This window comes from Manis pentadactyla, chromosome 4 (genome assembly GCF_030020395.1).
Source record: "Manis pentadactyla isolate mManPen7 chromosome 4, mManPen7.hap1, whole genome shotgun sequence".
NCBI classification, from domain to species: domain Eukaryota; kingdom Metazoa; phylum Chordata; class Mammalia; order Pholidota; family Manidae; genus Manis; species Manis pentadactyla.
This window is the reverse complement of record NC_080022.1, coordinates 150,961,863-150,979,277: the sequence shown is the minus strand read 5'-3', so window position 1 is coordinate 150,979,277 and position 17,415 is coordinate 150,961,863. Positions and strand designations below refer to the sequence as shown.

The 17,415-nt window shown below is 41.6% G+C and overlaps 1 protein-coding gene and 1 pseudogene across 1 annotated transcript in view; both read right to left on the bottom strand.

Moving 5' to 3' along the window:
* LOC130683504 (leucine-rich repeat-containing protein 37A-like) overlaps positions 1-17,415 on the bottom strand; it is a 228,805-nt gene that overhangs the window by 158,468 nt on the left and 52,922 nt on the right. The window lies entirely within an intron of this gene.
* On the bottom strand, positions 11,164-17,030 carry LOC130683637 (protein SLFN14-like; annotated as a pseudogene).

Genomic DNA, 17,415 nt, shown 5'->3' with positions numbered 1-17,415 from the left:
TAATCATATCATGTTTTCTTTCAAAACAGTTGTGCTCCCGTAGAAGAGCAGCGCTGGATGAAGAAGAACGCTCAGGGTAAATATTGATCTGGCTGTGTCAAAGTAGAATTTTAGAACTAGAGGAAAGCTTAGAACTCATCTGTTTCAATCACGTCATTTCACGGTGAGGAAACCATCAAAGGCAGGAAGAGTACTTACCCTACTGCCTCTCAGAAGCAGCTCCCGAGCCAAAGCTGAGTTAGAATGCGACTGGCACAGACGCATCTGCTGTCACGAGGCCTGGAAGGAAAGCGACTGGAGGGGGAAAGGTTATGGTTGTACCTCTTCCTGCTGGGGGTGGACATGAGGCCTTGCCAGAGGACTGCTCAGAGGCTCTGGGGAAAGGGCAGAGAAGGCCACGTGGTCCTGGATGCTAGTCTCCTTCAAAGCTGATGGAAGGTCGAATATATGAGCCCTTCCTGTCAATCATCCCTTCGCATCCTACTGGCTTTCGGGTCCCCAGTGTCTGTTGCCTTTAACCAAACCTCACAGAATTTTAATTGGGAGAAACCTTGGTCAGGAGTTTATCTCTACTTCTTACAATAAACAAATGGAGAAGGAGAAAAGGAAATGATCTTGCCCAATGGTCATTCTGAGAGCGAGTAGCAGAAAGAAGACGGTTCCTTCCCACTGGGGACTTCTCCACTGGTCATTGTGCTTGGGCTGTGAGCTCCATTTTATGACATGACCCACTACACGTACCATACAGGCATAAGTAGTTTCTAAAACAAACTTATTATGCACTCTGATTTTTTTCTATTCCATTTGTACTCAAAAGAATATTTTGTGTTTCACTGCTGGCCATGACCTTTAAGCTGATTTCACAACCCATTCACTTGTCAGTGAGAGTCTGACATGTGAAAGTTAGTGAGCTAGTTGGACTCAGCAATAAGTTGGTGTGATTCAACCTGTAGGAGAAAGCAGTAGGGAAACGGAAGCACCTTCTCCCCCACCCACCAGCAAGTGACACATGTGAGACTGAGTCCAAAGGATACTGGTGTAAAATGCCTCTGGAGAGAGTGAAACGCTTCTGCCCGGTGTGCTTGAGCAGTTCGCTTACTGCACAAGGGCACTTGGCCAGTGGCCAAGAAGGTGAGTGGGGCTGAAATCCTGCCTACACTCCATGCCAAGCCACATACAAAGGTCTCCCCAGGGACACTGTGGGGCTATAAGGGACAGATACGGAGAAGTTCTGAAGCTCAGCATGCATGGAATGATTTTCAGGATCCCAGGTCTGTAGTGATTTTGCTTGTGATGATGGACTGAGGTACCAATTTGGTCCTAATAAGTCAGAGATACACATTCTGAGAGACATGAAAAATAGCATGAATCACTAATTATTATCTGTGTGTGTGTTTTCCTCTAAGGGGCTTCTTTCCACTTCCTGATATTATTTTTCCTGAAATTATTTTTAACTATGAGAAAAGGAGTTGTGCACTACAGGGAATTGAATTTGAGCTGTCATGAACCATAATTAGTTCCCGATCTTGGCTGCTCATCGGAAACTTCACAGCATACATTTTTTAATTTGCAGATTCTAGGGCTCCTCCCAGACATGTGGAATCAAACTATGAATCTTTATTTTTCAGATCCCCAGGTGATTCTATGGTCAGCCAGTTTCACGAACTTCTGGGCGCTCATTTCCTATTTCCTATTATCACAGTCTCTTGGCTCATTACTGATAGTGGATTGTCATAGAAATTACTAGTATTAGAGACTGCCACACAAATCCACTTTGTACCAAATCTGGTTCCAATACGGCCAGTGTTATCACTTCATGACGTTGCCTACATGTGGCAAACAGAACAGTTAAGTATATGATTACAGGCAAGTAATATAAATTACAAATTATCCCAGAGATACAGCATTTAAAAAAAAATCATACTTGAAAAGCATCCAGTAAGAAAAACCCATCAGGGTCCAGGGGATATCTTAATAGCTGCCATTCACAGAGCATTTAGTGTTGCCAAACCTGTGCTAGGCACTTCATAGTACCTCAGTTATCCCTAGGAAGAAACTAAATTTCAGAAAGATCAAGTACCAATGTTGATAAAGTAACTTCTCCCAATCACTGAGTGTTTGACCATATTCCAGGCACCAAGAACTTAGCAGTGGTCTCATAGCCACTGTCTGTTAGTACTTCAGTTTGTGCCAAACACATGAAACAAAGCATTGAATCTTACCACAGCCATATGAGGGATATAACATTGTTGTTTCCATTTTACATCAGTTCAGCTGCCCCAGTTACGTTTGGGTGCTTGAGACCTTATTTGAATCTTGTCACATCTGACTCCCAATCCACACAAGTACATGGGTGCCTCAAAGCTCAGTCCAAGGGAAGCTCCCTGGCCATTCCTGGGGAGCACTCTAAGTAGTGGGTGGGCGTTCTTTCTGTAACCCAATGTGCCCCACCCCTTTCAACATTCAGTACAAGGTTTCCCAAATGATCTCCATATTACAGTCTCAGGCACTTGCCCTGCAACTGAGAGGGGCCCAGGAAATCTGGAATTTTAACAATCACACCAGGTGATCCTTACCAGGCAAAATTGAAAACACTGGTTAGGTACTTTTGGATGAGCAGAGGTTTGTTTTACAGACCTCTGAGTTGTGTGGCTGGCAACTGCCACTCTTCGGGGGAGGGCACAGCCACCAGCACAGCTTCTCACAGTGGCCTGTGGGGATATGAGGGAAGAGGAATGCTCCCTTCCTAATAGTGCTGCTCTGTTGCAGAGTTCTCTGAGATGTCTGCACTCCACTGCCTCTTCATATTTCATGGAGTTAGTGAAGAGCTTTGCATCTTTTACTTGCCCATCACCGTCTTCCTCTCTAGGCGTTAAGTTCAGGTGGCTGGGCCAAGAAACCACCTGTAACTAACACAAGAGGCTTTGCTGCGAAGAGTGACCCCTCTCCAGGCTGCAACGTGGAAAATGTCTCGCGTACAGTGTGGGAAACTGCGGAGTGGGAAGGGGCCTCCAGAACAACCAACCCGAACAGGATACAAAATGGAATGTACACTATGATTACAGCTCTGCTAAAATATATCTGCCGATGGACTAACACTGGCAATGAGTAAGCAAAAATGAAAACAGCTGTGTGATCCTGGGGTTAGAATGGGGATGAGTTTACTTTTGTTCTGTTTTTTACTCTTTCTCTAATGTTACTATATAGACCTAAAAATGAAAGGTATGTTTTTGAAATTTCTTAGTGTAGAAAACACTTCTCCCTAACATTTTTGTTTTGTAAGTCATTTTAGTTACTATGTTGATTTTGTACAGAAAATTTAGAAGCTAAGAATAACCATGTTGCTTAATATCACAAATATCCTAGTCTCAATATCAGATCAAATATATTACTATCAACATGGAAACCCATGCTTTTAACTTTGATGCCCAGGCAGGCAGAAGAGCGTAGGGCCCAGAAATAGACATTGGAGTCAGGCAGACATGGGTTCAGAACTTAACTCGGTCTGTGATCTTGGGCAAGGTATTTATTTCCCTTTAGGCCACAGCTTCCTCAACTGTAAATTAAAGCTAATTAGTGACCAAATTTATTGAAAGCATTCTACATGCCAGGTTTTACTTCAATCCTCAATTTTATCTTATAGATAGTACTTTTATCTCTATTTTAAGCTAGGAAAGCTGAGTATTAAAGGAGAGAATTAATTTGCCTGAGGTCATCCAGCCAGTTTAAGTCACCAAAGGTTTTGGGGTTTGTTGCTTTTTCTATATTATGTTAAGGTTACGTTTTATGTTCCCATCTGCAATCCTGCAAGTTAAGCTCTCCCTCTTAGCTTCTGTGTCAGGGTGACGAGCCTTGGCTTTACTCTCTGTGCAGATAGCACAGCATAGCCACCTGCTTCTGAGATACCAGTGACTGTTTTCTCATCAGAACACGATGCCAGCATTTTGTTCTCTTATTTAGGGCAACAAGTCTGTATGTTGTCAGGTACAGTGACTGGGGTTTTCCTATGCACTGCCGATCAGAACCAATATGAATAATGGGAATCTTTTACCTAGACCACCTTTGAGATCCAATAATCTCATCCCTGGTGACTTATAAATATTCCAAAGAAACATAAGGTTGTAGGTCTGAGTATATGACTGGCTTAATTTTAATAGTGTAAAATTGCTAGTGACCTAAATTAATAGGAGGATAATTAAAAAATTGAAATTCTGTATAATCTGTTGGTTTATTGTGTACCATTAAAAATGGCAATTTTGAAGACTATGCTACAACACAGGAAAATGCATGCACTAGTCAGCTGCTGCTGCAAAACAACCTTGAAATCTCAGTCATGCAATAATAAGCATTAATCTCTCAAGCATTTGCAGGTCAGCTGAGTTTTTGCCAATCCAGTTGGGATCAGTTGAAGTTGGCTCCAGGCCATGAGCCACGTTCAAGCCTGCTTCCCATCTCTCATTCCTCAGTGACTGGTGAGCTGCCCGAGGCATAGTCCTCGCATGGCAGTAGTAGAAGCCCAAGAGAGCAGTCCTAATGCTGAAATGTGTAAAACCTCTGAGTGTATCACAACTACTAACATTTTATTGGCCAAATAAAGTCACATGGCCAAGCCCTCTTCAAAGGGGTAGGCAAATATACTACAGATCTAATGTTAGGAACTACAAAGGGTATAGGGATAGGGAGTGGTGAATTACTGGAAAAAGAATACATTCTACAACAATGCCTCACAAAAAGGTTAAAAAGAAAACATGTGCATGGGATATAAAGTTGACTCTGCAACTTCATCATAACACAATATTTTTGCATATCAACTAAAAATGGAAATAAACAAAAATGAATAAGTATGCCTACATAACAAGATGATAAGAACCCTTTATTTTGCCTTTCTCCATTTCTCAAATTTGCACAACAGATTTATATTACTCTTCTTTTTAAAAATGAGTTTTAGAAGACTCTCACAGCAGACAAGGTATTTCATCAAACTAACTGTTTTATCCTTTATCCTTTTATCCTTTATATGAAGGTTATATAGGAAAATTTAGAATTCTAAGTATATCCCGCCCATTCCAAATCTCAAACTCAAATCTAATGAACATCCAACAACATGGACTTTTAACATTACCTGTTGCCTAAAAATAGTTTAAATTCCTTTATTCTCTTATTCTTCATTATTGCAGTGTTGATTATTCTCCACACTGACCTCTTTGAAGTCTCCAAAATTAGATACTCCTTTCCTTGAACAGAGGCATTGTCCCTAGTAGATCCTGATTTTCTGAAAGCAGCAAGTCCATTCAACAAATAATTACTGAGCACTTGCCATGTTTGAGGTACTGCACTAGTTGTTTTTGGGGAAATTAAGATGTATAAGTGACCATTCTTACTCACAAGGAGCTTATGGTCTTATGGGAAGAGCAATGTGTACATGTCTGTTTGAGGAAAGAGAGAACAGACTAGAAAGTCTCAGTGGTTCTCAACCCTCCTGGCATATAAAAAGAATCATCTAGACAATGTTTAAGTTAAGACAAACCCACGTCCAGAGATGCTGATGCTGATTTAACTGGCCTGGTATCTGGCCTGATCACTGGTATACTTTAAAGGTCCCCCCTGGACAGCCAGGGTTGAGAACTACTGGGTTAGGCCTTCTACTTTAAGTCTGACTGAGTTCTTTGACTAGACTAAGAACTGGCAAAGCTCTCAAACTCAGTACTTAAAACAATCAGTTCTTTTTAAAATCAATTATTTTACCAAAAATTATGTAATGCATGTATGTATTTTTAAAAGGTAGGTACTAAGGATTAAGACTAAAATATAACAGTTCCCTGTTCTCTCCATTCCTCCAATCACCCTCTACTTTTGACCGTTTAAATTATTTCTAGAGAATTCACACATCTCCTCTTATCCAAATGTTAACACACTGGCATCTTTTGCTTCATCAAAAACAAATTAATTGCACAGCTTCATTTCCTCCCACCCAAAAGCGCCTCCAAGATCCCCAAGGAAAGGTAAAAAGGAAGAAATGTCAAGTGATTGGAGAACCAAGAGGCAGGGGAGAGGTTCTATTCAATGCACGGCCAGGAGAGCTGGCTACTGGGTTCAGACTGGCCCTTCTGGTGGCTGAGCAATTCAGAAGGCAGCTAAAAGTGCTTTTCCAAGCGCTGCCTGCTCTCCCACCCCTTGGAAAGCTGACAGACTTTATCTGAAATTATAGCCAAAAGAATGTTTCCACACTTCCTCCTGGATTCATGCCTCTCCAGCTTCAATAAAGTCGTCTTAAACCTTTCTTGAAGTCAAAAAGAGTCTGGAAATTGGAACATTTCCAAAATAATTAGAAAATCCTTACAGAAAAAAGAAAGCAAGATTGCATTGAACAGCACAGGACTGGCTTAGGTATTTCAGGAGCTGACTAGAGCAAGGGAACTTTGACTGGATTTCTAGTTCACATATATTGGAAAGAAGACACAATAGGAAGAAAGAACATGGATTCTGCTATTCCAACAAGTACTTCTCTAGCACAATTTAAAATGAGTTTGGTGCTATCAACAGAAAACAGCTTTTAGGCCATAGAATGTCTGCAAAAAGGAGAGACCAAGTTTAATTTAGGGGAACAGTGGAAGTTTAATTGAGGAGGTGGGCATTTGAACAAGGAGTTGACAGACAAGTAAGGATTTCAACAGGTAGAGGGGGCAGAAAAGGGTTTGAAGGTTGAGAAGTGGCCGAGGGCCAACCAGGAATGGGTACTGGTGGCAGAGGTGGCAGAGTTGCCATCTAGGGTCCCCATGAACTCCGAGTTGGATTGTAAAATTAACTCCAAATCATAATGGAAGAAATCAAGGGTGTTCACAGGTGCATCCGTTTCCCAGGCCAGAATCAGAGTATAAACCATTTCCAGCCTAGATTAATTTATTAAAATGTAGAGAATTGATTTAAGCAGAAAATGTGGTGGGAAGAGTGAGGCAAATTTGGGTAGTCAACCAGGAAACTTTAGAAACTAGGAGAGAGAAAAAATTCCATCTGAAGCAAATAATATGGGACAACTAGTTACTCTTAAAATGCTACATTTGCTTTCTTTTGTAAACCTGACCTGTCCAGTCCTCATGATGGAAATACCTCTTTTTTTAGAGATGATTGCAATAGCCTAACATAGTCTGAAGTTTCCATACATTTGAATCACATTACTAGCTCCCCTTGCTGCAAAGCAACGCTTATGTAATTTGGTTTTGTTTATTTTCTCAAAGAACCAGCTCTTGGTGTCATTGATTTTTTCTACCGTTTTATTCTTCTCAATTTTATTTATTTCTTCTCTGATCTTTATTATCTCCCTCCTTCTGCTGACTTTGGGCCTCAGTTGTTCTTCTTTTTCCAGTTTCAATAATTGTGACTTTAGACTATTCATTTGGGATTGTTCTTCCTTCTTTAAATAGGCCTGGATTGATATATACCTCCCTCTTAGAACTGCCTTCGTTGTGTCCCACAGAAGTTGGGGCTTTGTGCTGTTGCTGTCATTTGTCTCCATATATCGCTTGATCTCTTTTAATTTGGTCATTGATCCATTGATTATTTAGGAGCATGTTGTTAAGCCTCCATGTGTTTGTGAGCCTTTTTGCTTTCTTTGTGCAATTTATTTCTAGTTTTATACCTTTGTGGTCTGAGAAGTTCGTTGGTAGAATTTCAATCTTTTTGAATTGATTGAGGCTCTTTTTGTGGCCTAGTATGTGGTCTATTCTGGAAAATGTTCCATGTGCACTTGAGAAAAATGTGTATCCTGTTGCTTTTGGGTGTAGAGTTCTGTAAATGTCTGTTAGGTCCATCTGTTCTAGTGTGTTGTTCAGTGCCTCTGTGTCCTTACTTATTTTCTTTCTGGTGGATGTGTCCTTTGGAGTGAGTGGTGTGTTGAAGACTCCGAGAACGAATGCATTGCATTCTATTTCCTCTTTTAATTCTGTTAGTATTTGTTTCACATATGTTGGTGCTCCTGTATTGGGCGCATATATATTTATAATGGTTACATCCTCTTGTTGGACTGACTCCTTTATCATTATGTAATGTCTTTCTTTATCTCTTGTTACTTTCTTTGTTTTGAAGTCTATTTTGTCTGATACAAGTACTGCAACACCTGCTTTTTTCTCCCTATTGTTTGCATGAAATATCTTTTTCCATCCCATGACTTTTAGTCTGTGCATGTGTTTGGGTTTGAGGTGAGTCTCTTGTATATAGATGGGTCTTGCGTTTTTATCCATTCTATTACTCTGTGTCTTTTGATTGGTGCATTCAGTCCATTTACATTTAGGGTGATTATTGAAAGATATGTACTTATTGCCATTGCGGGCTTTAGATTCGTGATTACCAAAGGTTCAAGAGTAGCTTCTTCACTATCTAACCGTGCAACTTAACTCACTTATTAAGCTATTATAAACACAGTCTGATGATTCTTTATTTCTCTCCCTTCTTATTCCTCCTCCTACATTCTTTATATGTTAGGTGTCTTATTCTGTACTCTTTTCTGTTTCCTTTTGACTGCTTTTGTGAATAGTTGATTTTATTTTTTTGCCTTTAGTTAGTATTTGGTTGGTCTGCTTTCTTTGGTGTGATTTTATTTTCTCTGGTGACATCTATTTAGCCTTGGAGTGCTCCCATCTAGAACAGTCCTTTTAAAATATCTTGTAGAGGTGGTTTGTGGGAGGCAAATTCCCTCAACTTTTGCTTGTCTGGGAATTGTTTAATCCCTCCTTCATATTTAAATGATAATTGTGCTGGATACAGTATTCTTGGTTCAAGGCACTTCTGTTTCATTGCATTAAATACATCATGCCATTCTCTTCTGGCTTGTAAGGTTTCTGTTGAGAAGTCTGATGATAGCCTGATGGGTTTTTCTTTGTAGGTGACCTTTTTTTCTCTCTCTGGCTGCCTTTAATATTCTGCCTTTGTCCTTGATCTTTGCCATTTTAATTATTATGTGTCTTGGTGTTGTCCTCCTTGGGTCCCTTGTGTTGGGAGTTCTGTGTGCTTCCATGGTCTGAGAGACTATTTTCTCCCCCAGTTTGGGGAACTTTTCAGCAATTATTTCTTCAAAGACACTTTCTACCCCTTTTTCTCTCTTTTATTCTCCTGGTACCCCTATAATGTGAATATTGTTCCGTTTGGATTGGTCACACAGTTCTCTTAATATTCTTTCATTCCTGGAAATCCTTTTATCTCTCTCTGCCTCAGCTTCTCTGTATTCCTGTTCTCTGATTTCTATTCCATTAATGGTCTCTTGCACCTCATCTGGTCTGCTCTTAAGTCCTTCCATAGATTGTTTTATTTCTGTATTCTCCCTCCTAACTTGATCCTTTAGCTCTTGCATATTTCTCTGTAGGTCCATCAGCATGGTTATGACCTTTATTTTGAATTATTCTTCAGGAAGATTGGTTATATCTATCTCCCCAGGTCCTCTCTCAGGGGTTGTCTTGGTAATTCTGGACTGGACCAAATTCTTCTGCCTTTTCATGGCGATAGAGGTCGTCGTAGGCAGGTGGCATGTGTGTCAGCTGAGAGAACAATCCCTTCCTGCTTGCTGGTCACCCTGCCCCTCTCTGCTGCCTGTGCTGGTCACCTGCCCTCCAGGAGCAGTGTCCAGGTTAATCCCCTGAGCCACCGTGGGCGGGGCAGCCCAGAGCCCTGTGGGGAGAGGTAGGCATGCCAGGTGTGCTCTCCTGCAAGAAGTGCGTGCCTTCGTACCCTGCTCCAGCTTCTCTGCCTGTGCCGGGCAGCTGCACACTGGTGGCAGCCTCTGGGTCTGGCCCAGGTGGCTGCATGGCAGGAGGAGACTCTGGGCGGCTGCTGTGGGCACGGCTGCTCTCAGGCTGCTCGGCCACTGTGGCAGGGCCATGCTGGAGGGGGAATGAATGGCAGGCTGCTTATCACCATGAGGGGTTTCAGAGCTGCGCTGCCTCCCAGGGGGCTGGGGCGCCCAAAGCTCCTCAGAATTCCCTACCTGCTGGGCTGAGTGTGCCAGGACCATTCCATTGAGCTGCGAGGCCCCTGTCCCTTTAAGACTTTCAAAAAGCACTCGCTTTTCTTTTGTCTCAGGGGAGCCAGCTGTGGGGACCTGCTCACAGATTTTACTTTTCCATTTCCCTAATATCCAGCACACCATGCAGTGTGTGTCTGCGCTCCCAGTGCGGATCTCCAGGGCTGGTTATTTAGCAGCCCTGGGCTTCCACTCCCTCCCCACTCTGACTCCTTTCCTCCCACCAGGGAGCTGGGGTGAGGGGTGCTCGGGTCCCCCCAGGCCGTGGCTTGTATCTTACCCCCTTCGTGAGATGCTGAGTTCTCACAGATGTAGATGTAGCCTGACTGTTGTACTGTATCCTCTGGTCTCTCTTTTAGGAATAGTTGTATTTGTTGTATTTTCAAAAAATATATATGGTTTTGGGGGGAGATTTCCGCTGCCCTACTCATGCTGCCATCTTGGCTCTTTCTGTAATTTGCTTTTGTATGTTATTATTTAGTGTACAGATTAGCAAAAGCAGCTGGCCCGCTTATTACTACAGTCCTCACTATCAATTGACAGAGTGGCATTTTCATTCATGCACTGTTTTTTGTATGTTTAATTAGCATAAAGCCATCCTTAAGAGACTGATCCAGACTTGGTGCAAAGAGGAAATCAGTTCTGGGCTTGTACAGCTTGAGGCCTATAGGCAGAAGGACATGCCAACAAAGGTGCTGCCCTTGAGACACCTTGTCAAAGTAAGTAGCCTGGAGGAAAACCTACCTCCCACCCCCAAAATAGGCTAGCAAGGCTGGCTTGCATTAGAAACATTGGGAGATGGAGATATAATAAAAGATGCATTAGGAGAGTAAGTCAAGGAAAGCCTTGAAAATTGGTTTGGTCTGAAGACTGCAGGAACTCACTGAACAGGGGACATCACAAAATCACTTCTCTGAGGAGAACCTCTGTGGTTGACAAGGTGAAAGACAGATTGGACTAGGAAAACTAGTGGCAGGGGAACGGTGTACAGGGTGGAGGTGAAGTGGATTGGAGAAAGGACGGTGACAGTGCAAACAGTGGAGGGTCAGTCTCAAGAGACATTTGACATTTGAGACATGAAAAGGAGCAGCTGCCACCTGCCTGGGAGAAGGAACTCTGCTCTTCCTGGCTACCTGTACTGTTTGAAATCATTTTCAGAAAATTGCCCTCTTTTCATAAAGCAGGTAGAGGTGTATAATGGCTCTTGAGGCAAAGCAGAGCCCATGAACTTCCTCTGACAGGGCACTTTCTGGACTAAGCCCAGACACAATATTCCTCTCCAGGCCTGAAAATTGCTGAATGCTGTCTAAGATGATGTGACTGCCTGAAACACCAGAGGCCTGGCTGAGCACAACCTTTGTTGCTCCATGGGTCTGAAATTCCATTGCTTTTAGCAATTCAAGCTCATAGCATCCTCTGTCTTCCCCTTTCTTGCACAGAATTGGGATGTCTTTGGGCAGATAGCCACATTGGAACAGGTTGTGACATCTTTCTGCATGTGTTTCACAATTTGTTCTGTAGTCAGGTTAGTCTCTGTCTCATACACCCCGGGCAGAGCCTGGGCACACACTGCTTCCTCGTAGGCAGCTTCCCTGAACAATGCCAATGTGTCTGGAGACATGCTGGAGGGAGGATCCTCTTTGATCCTCTTCATTTCTTCTTTCATGTCCATTGCTACTTCCAGAGCACAGTGGATCTCGCTGGTGATTATTTTTTGAGGAAACTGAGCAGATGGAGGGGGAAGGCCAGTGATATCTGCATGATGGATTTGTAAAGGATCCAGAAAAATCCAGAGGATCCCGTGGTGAAGGTTTTCATTTCTACTCCCCCTCACCTTTGGATGGGTGATGCTCTGAGCCTTCATGTACCAGTCTCCATATGAACTGCAGAAATTCTCAATCTCATCCATTACTACGTATTTAATCCTTAGGAACTCCCCTTGCATGAAGGTTTTCCAGGTCACAGCCAGACAGGTGGTTTGTTGACTGCAAGGACAAAAGGGAGAGTGGGACCTCAGGCATATAAACAAAGGGAATACTGTGCATTCATTACTCTCTGGATTGAAATCAGAGGCAGTTCTTATATGGAGGCTGATTCATTGATCAGTAATGTCCTGAATACTACACAACTGCTCTACTTACAAGATACCTGACAGACAGAACACATAGTTCTAAACCCCATTCTGTGGGGTTATCTAGTTAAATCAGCATGTGAAATTTTTTAAATGAACCCAGGTAGGAGATTTTATTATTTCTATTCATAATCCATTTCTGCTGATTGACAGTCCCTGAAGACAAGCTCCTTACATCTAAAGGAAATCTCTAAACTAATGTACACTTGTTAATACTGTTTCTTTACTTGCTGTCAGTTAGAACTAGAGAACAGTCATCTAGAGGCATATCACAGTCTTTATATGCAAAAGAGGTATAGGCTAATACAAATTCCTCTAAAGCAAATCCCATTTCCCCCACTTACTTGTGGTACAAAACTGGAAGCATCTTTAGATTTTGGTAAGGAAAACATCAAGAGGTTGCCGAGTTCTATGGCATGTCGAGTAGGGTAACACATCTACAGGCTAGGTCTCTCAGGAGCTACTACTCTGCTTACTTAGTTCAGTATCCCTTTATGGTATGCTTTAGCATATCAGAGGAGGAGGAATAAATGAGAGGAGGCAAGAAATAACCAAGTTTGTTTAAAGAAATATGTGCATGAGTGAGAGCATAATATGTGTGTGTGTGTTTGTATTTTGCTTTTTTAGATAACAACAATTTGGTTATTTCTTTTCTCCTCTAATTTGCATCCAAATAGTATCAGTCCTTACTACAGATTTCCTGATTTCATGTGTGCAGTTCCTACATCTTGAATCATAACTAGTCATGTTTTTCTCTTCCAGCTTGGACAGTGTAGACTTCTTGAAGAAAAGCACTGATTCTTAGCCATCTCTGTATCTCCCTCACATTAGGGATTCAATAGATACTTGCTGGATTGAATTTACCTTTTGACTAAGAAGTTTAAAAACTTACCTATAAAGCATAATACAGAACGTAGCCCTTAGCACAGTTACAAGATGCTCCATAATTGGCATCTGCCTCCTTTCCAACTTTATTACTTGCCACATACCCACATCGCTCCCTGCTCCATTCAGACCTGCTGTTCTGATTCTCTGGTGTCTCCATACCTTTCTACTTACTGAACCCTTTGCCTTCATCTTAGCTACTTCTACTGACTTGTTAAGAGCATGCCTAAGGATCTCCTTCACTGGGAAGTGTTTGCTGACCAACCTCCAGCCTAAGTTAAGAAAAGTGTTTCTTTATTATCATAGTAATTACACAACATTGAGTTTGCTTAGTTTTTCTTTGTCTCCTTTATTCAGTTTTATGGCCAGGTCTTCAATATGCTTTCTGCCTCTAATACTAAATGTATACAGAACCTAGCACATAAATGTTGCTCAAAAAAATTTGTTAAATAATTAAGTAAACCAAACCAAAAATTTAAATGAATTTGCCCTCATTTTCTACATTGCATAACAACCTAGAATCATAAAATTACATAGTTTTGTATACAATTTCAGAAGCAAATTTGCATACTTTCCTGAAATTATTGATTGAGAACAAGTCAAACGAAAATCTTATAAACAAAATCAAATGGTATTAAATTCAAGTTTCTGTTAGGTACAATGTCAAATTAACTGAAATACCCCATGATTTTCAAGCATTAAATATCAAGCAAAAAGTATCTTTAAAGCAAGGTAGACTTATTTCTACCTTTCCTAACTTTAAGGTCACATATTGTGGGAAAAAAATGTTTCTAGTTACATAAATTTAAAGCTGGCATGTTTGGCAAATTTTGTAATGAGAGGGTTAAGTCTGAACATTCCACAGGACCCATTTGTAGCTCAACTACCTGATCACTTGGAAATGTGTATGTAGTTGGGGCTCTTGCATTTACACAGCAAAACCTTAAACAAAAAACACAAATTACTTTTGTGATATTATGGAAAACACTGACTAAATACATTTATTGTGTTTAGTTATTGAAACACGTTACATAATCCCTTAAGGAGTCACTTTCACAAACATAGAGGATCTCTTTTGGTTTGCAATGAAACAAATTCTTAATTTTCTCCATGATCTTAATGGCTATGTTCCCGGAAAGCAGTGGATGAACAATTCTCGTGTCTTGTGAAGGCTCTCTGAGAGCAATTCACACTGCTCCGCTATGAGCAAATTGAAAAACTCACAGCCCAACCAGTCACTCAGAAGAGATCTAGAGCACAGAGAGACCACGATAAGGGCCTGCAACAAGTTTTCCATTTCATCCTCATTGGCTAGCCTGTAGGATTCGGGGTAGTGCACAGGGATCTCTCCAGGTCTACACTGTGCGCCTGGGCAGGTGCAGCAGTCTCGGAATAACACACACTTTCCCTGTGTAACCACCAACAGTTCCCAGTTTCTGTTTTAACTGATGAGCAGTGTCTTTGGCATATTCAAGCCCTCCGGTTCCTTAAGCCAACATCACTAGCCCAGCTTCTAGAAAATATCACAATCCCCTGAGAACATGGAAATATCTGTGTCTTCATTAATTCCTTCAGTCCTGTATGATCTGAGAATAGCTTCTTACAGAGGGATTCTGGTTTAAATTGTATCTCTTCTTGAGTCACTGAAAATGTAAGAAATAGACATAAGTTACTAAAATTTACAAAAGTATATCATAAGTATTCCTGCAACATCATAGGAAGAAATGAGCCCATGCAATGGAACTTCCTTTTCTACAAAAAAGGCAACCACTCTTCACAGGCCAAAGTTATGCAGTTCACATTTCTGGCAGTTTTCAAACAGGGGAAGACCACAGGGAGGGGTCTTCACAGAATAGCCTGCTAGCATGCTCTGCTCAACCCCAAACGGTCCACTGCTGCTAGGAAGGTATTTCTTCCTGCTAAAGGTTTGTGTGTGTGTGTGTGTGTGTGTGTGTGTGTGTGTGTGTGTGTGTGTGTGTGTGTGTGTGTGTGTGAGCCTGATACTTTTGAGAAACTAAGAACTTTCCTATAGAACAGTGATTCTTAACCTGTGGCAATTTTGTTCCCCAGGGGACATTTGGCCAAGTCTGGAATGTTTTGATTGTCATCGCTGGAAAAGTGCAACTGACATCTAGTGGACAGAGGCCAGGAATGCTGCTAAACATCCAACAATTCACAGGGCAGCCCCCCTCAACAAAGAATGATCTGACCCAAATGTCAGTAGTGCCGAGATTGAGAAAGCGCTTTATGAAGAGTCCAGGTGACTACGTGGCTCAACTCCTTCTGCATCAGAAAGCTAGGGGGCAGGTCTCTTGTGGTATAGACCTAAGGAATATAGGAGAACTCCTAAAATGTCTCAGATTTGGAGAACAAAAGCCATATGTGACTGGAAGTCCCAAAGCACACAAAAATGTAGTGCGGATATGATGACAAGGAAACAAGAGTCAGGATCATTTTCTCTGCTAAGTCCGACATGTGACTTCCTCTATAGAGAAAGGCGTGGACTAATTGCTACCAACTCCTCCCAACTTAATTTTAGAAAACAAATAGTCTCTTCAGGTGCAATCATGAAGGAATACCTGGAAACAAACGTTGTTGTAGAGCCCTCTTAAATCCCAGGACTTTTATAGGATATGGTGAGCTTCTTAGTGCAGAGGAAGCTGATGCAATCAGGTGAAAGCTGTATTCTGCGGTCAAACTGGAAGTTGCTAAACAAATACATGGAAAGTTCTTTCAAATGAAAAGAAAAAGTAAAATAACTTAATTTTTTTAACTTCCTCCTGTTGATATGTGATATGTATGGTGCCTGAGCCACTCAGACAGTTTTCAGGCCTCAAACAGTTCACATGTTAGGAAAAGAAGTGTGGAGACTCCTGCAGGTTCATGCATCTCTAAGTCACTGTGTGACTCATCTGGGGCAAGTCATTCCACCTCTCTCTCATGCAACGGTGAGGCGATGATCCCTACATTTCCTTCCAACTCTAATATTCTCATTTCAAGTCATCTCTAAGAGGAAAAGGCTTTCTGTTGGGGGATCAGAAAAAGTTAAGCACGGTATTTTTTTCATATGGTTATGATTGTCTTAAATCCCCATCCAACAATTTAGATAGGATAGAAAGTGGCAGGATCTCTAGTTTGGGGTGTGTGTGTGTGTATGTATGTGTGTGTGAGAGAGAAAAATAAACTCAAACAAATTTTGGACAAGGAAAGAATGATGCAATAAAATCACTAAAGTCTTGATACAAGCTTCTTTTATCCAATTTGAAACATTATGACCATGAGGGGAAACTGGTAAGATTCCTTCAGCCTCTTAGTCCTTCATGGATTGATCAGAAATCACCACAGCTGATTCTGAGCAAAACTATAAGGGAAGTGAAAACACAAGTTTCCTCCTGCCTCTGCCCGACCACTTTTCCCTGCCCAGAATCTCCTTTCTCTTTAATTTTCACCCACTTGGTGGCTCCCCACACCCAGTAGTTGAAGGTATTAGCTCCTAACGTTAACTGAAACAGTTCGGATATGTCAATAAGCTTCCCTTGAAAGAATTAGTGGAGTCAATCTTAGTTAGCAGTGTTTCCCTAAAATATCATCTTTAGCGTGTAACTTTTTGATGAACGTTTTGACAAGGAACATCATCCTGCAAAATTTTTTCAACAGGTTTTCACAGTGCATAAAAGGGAACATACACTAATTTATGGCTGATGGATATTTAAGCTTCCTTAAAATGGACTAGAACCCAAGCATTTCTTGATCTCAAGGAGTTCACATTTTGAGTATTTGGAAGTAAAGCTATTAGAAAAAGAATATTTGTAAGCAAAAATGGCTTTCTGTTCTTTAACTGGATTATCTGACCAAATACCCACAGAAGGCAGAGAAGGGGGTTCCTCCCTGGTAACTGGATAATGCCTTCCCTTCGGCTTTACCTGACTGTGCATCCAGCATCATGGCCACCCAGTGCTCTGCTGTCAGCCTTGTGACACAATTGTCCCTCATGATACAGATCATGTCTGTAAAACAAACCACTGCTCATCCAAAAGTACCTAACCAGTGTTTTCAAATTTGCCTGGTAAGGATCACCTGGTGTGATTGTTAAAATTCCAGACTTCCTGGGCCCCTCTCAGTTGCAGGGCAAGTGCCTGAGACTGTAATATGGAGATCATTTGGGAAACCTTGTACTGAATGTTGAAAGGGGTGGGGCACATTGGGTTACAGAAAGAACGCCCACCCACTACTTAGAGTGCTCCCCAGGAATGGCCAGGGAGCTTCCCTTGGACTGAGCTTTGAGGCACCCATGTACTTGTGTGGATTTGGGAGTCAGATGTGACAAGATTCAAATAAGGTCTCAAGCACCCAAACGTAACTGGGGCAGCTGAACTGATGTAAAATGGAA